We start from the raw sequence: 6,118 nt of genomic DNA on the forward strand, positions 1-6,118 counted from the left end.
GCGAGGATTTTCGTGCGGTGGGCGGGGGGAGTTTGGCGCATGGTCGGTTTCTCCAAGTGCAGGCCCACGTGTTAGTGAAGAGGCAAGCCGAAGCGCGTTCCGTTTGCATGAGCCATGTGCAGGACCGAACGTGTGTGGGGTGCAATGCGACCGCGACAGGACTGCTGTGAATGTACCGCATTTTTTCCTTTTAAGCTAGGTGCTTCGCCCCTAAAAAAAATTGTTGCTTCGCGCGATCCATCGATACTACTACCACTATTGGAAAAACGGCTATAGCTAATATGGACATTAATGGTGCACCATGATGGTGGTGTGCCACTGCTATATAGCAGTGGCGGCACCAGAATCAGGTGCGCCATTGCTATGTTTTTACTAATGGAGCACCACATGAGCAGTGCGCCATTGCTATTTTTTTGGGTCCAACCCCCCACCAGACATAGCAATGGCGCACCACACCTAGGTGCGCCACTGCTATGCTACATAGTAGTGGCGCACCTAGGTGTGGTGCGCCATTGCTATATCTGGTGGGGGTATGCCTGCGTGTGTGTGTGAGGTTAGTAATGGCGCACCAGTGAGGGTGCGCCATTACTAACGTCTGACACACACAAACACAACCCCCCTGGATCGCCTTTTAGGTTTCTAAAAGTAAAAGAAAATGATAAAATATTCAAAAAAAATTCAAAAAATAGATGCCCATGTGTTATGTGTTCTAGTTGTTAGGAAAATTAACAAACATGAATTTTGATTTTTTTTGCAAAACGTCGCCGTGTTTCGGTAAAATGGCCGTAACTTTTGCATACGACCTCCGATGAAAAAGTTTTTTATATGAAAAATCATCTACTCGAAAAGTTACATCCAAATTTGACGGCTATGCCCGTTATCAATTTTCTAGAATCGTCAAAAACCTAACAGAAAAAAAGTTACGATGCTTTTAAGATCTGGAGGCAAAAAAATCGAAAAAAAAATTAGTAGTGGCGCACCGTGGGTGTGGTGCGCCATTAGTAATTTTCCCGCCTTCCAAATTCAAAAAAATAAACAAAGTTAGTAGTGGCGCACCATGGGTGTGGTGCACCATTACTAGTTTTGAAATTTCAAAACTAGTAATGGCGCACCACAACCATGGTGCGCCACTACTAAGTCTGTAACACCACAACCACTATATATGAAGAGGAAGATGCAGAGGAAGGTTAAAGATGAAGTTCCTCTGATCATGGCCAAGCAAGAGCTGCTGAACGGCCTTGACGGCAATGAGGAGATGAAAGAGCTTGTGAAGATAATGGGAAAAATTGATGTGCTCTGTAGGATGATTGTCTCTTTATTTGCAGTGTATGTAGCACTCGTGATGTGTTCAGTGGCTACGACATGAGCACTTTGTTGAAACTAGTAATGAATGAAACCTGTGTAGCAGGCTGGGCGTAGTGTTGTGAACATCTAATGATTTCTATTAACGGAAATCAGGGGGTATCCCCTTTTGCTCATAAATAAATAAATAGCAGAGGCCCTGTCGGGTCAGCTTTGTTCTCATTCGAAGACGTCGAGCAAATTGCAGTCCAACAACAAACTATGTCATCAAATTCAAGTTTCACAGCCAAATATGAGTACAACTAAACAACAAGGTCATCATGTTTTAGTTGTCATACAATCACCAAACACAAATCAGCATACATAACAAGTGATGTTCTCACAGCAAAATACTAAACAACATGTTCATCAGGTTTCAGTTGTCATAGCAAACACAATTTCACATAGTAGATAAAAAACGTCTTCTGATAGGCAAATACGACAAAAGCAATGAATCATCATCCGCAGCAGCAGGGTCAACATCTTGGCCATGTGTATCAGTCTAAATCGTAATTCCCCATGGTGTCATCTTCTTCTTCGTCCTCAACGTCCTCGAACGTTGGCTTCTTCTTGATCAACTCTTGTATGTCCACAGCATGACAGACAATCTTTTCACCGGCGTCATTGACGTGATGGTTCTCAAAGATATTAGGAACATTTGTGTTATCTTGTACATTAGGAGCAGTGTAAGCATCTTCTTGTTGTGCAACTTCATTAAACGAATTCCTCTGCTCAAACCTTTGCAATACTCTCCAGTCATCGGTACGTGCAAATGTGTCTTCCAAGAAAAATATCTGTGTTGCTTGATTTGCCAAAATAAAAGGCTCGTTGGTCTGGTACGCCGCCTTGACATTGATGGATTTGAAATAATCATCAGCTGTGGGTTTTGCAATCCTAGAAAATAGGTTATACCAACGACAGCACAACAGAACCACACACCGATGATCCTCGAAACTGGAGATATACTGCAACTGAACAATGTCTGTTATGTTAGCATACATTTCAGTTGTCTCTTTGTCATACGTATCCGTGCTCATGATGGCACTGTTTTGTGTCTTCCTTCGTTCGTCTCGTGCAAGGGTGTTGTAGCGCACATCTCCAACAACACAAGATTCATAATGTCTTACCCGAGTATCAGGACCCATTGCTAGTGAGTAAAGGGCATCATCAACTGCTTGCCCATCCTCCCGCATCTTCTTAACCTATGGTTAGAAAATAGACAAGCTGATCATCTTATGTACTCAATATATTAAAAAAATGACAGTGCAATTCAAAAGCTTACATGGCTCTTGAACCATTTCACAAATCCTGCCATAACCAGTTTGTCAATGTTTCTTGGATTTTGCGGCAGTAACTCCTTTTTGTAGATGCTTCACAACATAGTGATCGTGTCAAACATCTAAATATATAAGAATGTGCTGCAAGTTTAGTAGATTACGATGTATAAGCTGCAGTACTGCACTTACTTGATATAAGGTAGTATCTCAGGACAGTTATTCAACACATACCAAACCATTTTGTCCAAATCTTTAGGTTTGTCCTCTTGTCGACTCTTCCCTGTAACTCGAACAGAATAATCGAAAACATTAAGCCCGGGATTGTCTTCACCCACCTCTTTGCTAAGCTGATCAGCTGTTTCAATGTATTTTGAGCAGAATGTCAATGCTTCTGTAGCAATGTAGGCCTCTGCAATGGAACCCTCGGGTCTAGCTCTGTTCCTAACATAGCCCTTGAAAGTGCCTAGCCGCCTTTCAATAGGGTACATCCAGCCATACTGTATTGGATCTCTAAGTAGTGCCTCGTCAGGTAGATGAACAGCCAAATGCACCATCATCAAAGAAGGCTGGAGGATATATCTTCTCAAGGTCGCGTAGGATAGTTGGTATCTTGTCTCTAAGACGCTCCAAAGCATCTATCCTAATATTTCTACTGCAGAGTTCCCTGAAGAATTGTCCCAACTCTGCAACTGCTCTGTATAAGTTAGGGCGACCCAATCCTCTAAGGATAACAGGTAAAACCCTTTGAAGTAGGACGTGGCAGTCATGAGTTTTCAACCCTTGTACCTTGTTTCCATGTGCACTGACTCTCCTTTCAGGGTTGGAAGCAAATCCATGTGGGAATCTCACACGTGACAGGATCTCGCAGAATTCTTTTCTTTTTACCTTGTCCAAGACGTACATAGCTGGTGCCATATCCCGTGGTTTACCTTCATCTTGCACCTGCAAATCCTGTCTGATACCTAGGTGTGTCAAATCAATCCTAGATTTTAAGGTATCTTTCATCTTGCCTTCAATATTAAGAAGTGTGCCGATAATGTTGTCATATATATTTTTCTCGATGTGCATCACATCAAGATTATGCCACAGATCCAAATCTTTCCAATACTCCAAGTCCCACAAAGTGGACCTGCAGGTAAACAATAATCTCTCTTCTGCCCTGCCATGCTTCTGTTTCTCGCTACCATTACCAGGATGGTTTCCTGGTGTAACATGCCTGACCTTCTCTAATTCCACTTGCAACTCATCAGCGGTGAGCCTCTTTGGCGCATCACGGTTTTCATGCTTTGCATTGAACACATGTCTTTGGTATTTTCTAGGATGCGGCTTGTCCTTGGCAAGGAAACGGCAGTGTCCAATGTAATAGATCTTGCTAAGTATTGCGTATGACATCGGATTCCTGTCACAGCGAACACATGCATTCTAACCATGTGTCGTTCACCCTAACATAGTGCCCAAAGTTGGATAATCATGGATGCACCAAATTATAACAACACGCAGAAAGAAATCAGCTGGTGGGCTACTATATAGGTCTCGAGTGAGAACACCCCTCCATAGCTGTTGAAGTTCCTCCACAAGAGGCTCCATGAACAAATCAAAATCCTTTCCAGGACTTTTTGGACCTGGGATGAGCAAGGCCATCATGTAGTTTGATTCTTTGGTGCAGACATTTGGAGGCATGTTGTAAGGGATAACAAGCACCGGCCACATGCTATATGTGGCGCTCTGGTGGACAAATGGGTTAAATCCATCTGAAGCTAAGCCAAGTCTAATGTTTCTCGGGTCAGCAGCAAACTTTTTGTGTTTATGTTTGAAGCTTTTCCAATCACTACCATGAGATGGATGGCTCATTACATTCTGATCTCTGTACTCCTAGTTCCTAGAATGCCACAGTACATCCTCTTTGTTTCAGCACCATGAAACAACCTCTGCAATCTTGGTATAATTGGAAAATGTCTCAGAACATTATAGGAATCCTCTTCATAGCATCGCCATCTTTCCATCTTGATGATTTGCATTTCGGGCATTCACTTAAGTTGGCATAATCCTTCCGGAACAGAACACAGTTATTCTTACAAACATGGATCATATCATATCCAATTCCAACGGCACGAAGGAAATTCTTCATTTTACTGTAGGTGTGTGGCAGCTCAGACGCATCTGGGAAAGATTTGCAGAAAGCAGCGGACATCGCATCGAATGATTTGTTGGTCATCCGCTCAGATGTCTTCACCTAAAGAAAGGTGACCATAGCTGAGAATACTGACAGCTTATTTCCTGGGGTGACAACCACGTTGCATTGTTCCAACATGCGGGCCCACCATTTTTCTTCTACAGGTGAAAGTTCATGGAATGAACAAGCATTTCGTAGCATTGTTTCAATGTTGGTCAAACTCACTGGCTCCGCCACCACCACCTCCTCCTCCTCTTCCACCTGAGCATCAGGCAGATCAAGATGGTGATCTGCTACTTCCACGTAGTCAATAACATTGATGTTCACAGTTTCACCATGATGAACCCACCTAGTATATGTGACCAACATCCAATACAAGTGTAGATGATTTTGCACAGTTGACTGGGGTCTTGTAACTGAATTCATACAACTGCTACAGAGGTAGAGCACATCTGATTTCAAACCACCGTACTCAGCTCTGATAAAGTTCATCAAGTTTTCAACCCCCTCGACATATGCAGCGGAGAATCTTCGAATAGAAGTTATCCAAGTCCTGTTCATCTGTTAGACATACAAATTAGTTCTTCTACTAGATATTATAGGGAAAACATATTTGCTTTTTTATGAAGTCCAGAAAAAAATACCTAGGTCGATGTCTAAAGCTATGGCAAGATATTTGGACGAGCAGATCTAAGTAACGAAATATATGTAAAGCTAATTCAGCAAACAAATTTGAGTGCTAAATTATGGCAGGCTGTTTCAGCAGCCAATGAGGCCGAGCACACAACCATCAAACTATCGAAGGCCATCGTAGCAACAAAGATTGAGTATAAAACGGTGTAGAGCTATTTCACCTAACAGATTGGCTACTAGACCATGGCAATCTACGTCACAATAAATATATGGCAGGATATTGTAGCAACTAATCGGCCTTGGCATGCCATCTCAGCTAAGCAGATTGAGTGCAGAACAGGGCAAGGAAGCTTCTTAAGCAGAGCATATTGACTGTAAACTACTTCGGCAAACAGTGAGATTAACAGCGTCTATCAGCTAACATTCAGCGCTACACCGACATAAATGGGGCCTCAGTCTAGAATGCGCGTACCGTGGGCGAAGCTGACCGCCGTGCGTCTCCACACGAACATCGCCAGCGGTGGCGGCGCTGACCGCCGTGCGCCTCCACAAGAACGTAGCCAGCGGTGGCGGTGCGGCTAGAGGACGGCAGTCTACGAGAGCGTACTGTGGGAGCGAGAGGATCGCCGTGCGTCCCCTCGACGAACCACGGCGCCGACGTATCGGCGCGGCGGGGAGGGCGGCTTTGGCGGAG

Source organism: Triticum dicoccoides, chromosome 3B (genome assembly GCF_002162155.2).
Source record: "Triticum dicoccoides isolate Atlit2015 ecotype Zavitan chromosome 3B, WEW_v2.0, whole genome shotgun sequence".
NCBI classification, from domain to species: domain Eukaryota; kingdom Viridiplantae; phylum Streptophyta; class Magnoliopsida; order Poales; family Poaceae; genus Triticum; species Triticum dicoccoides.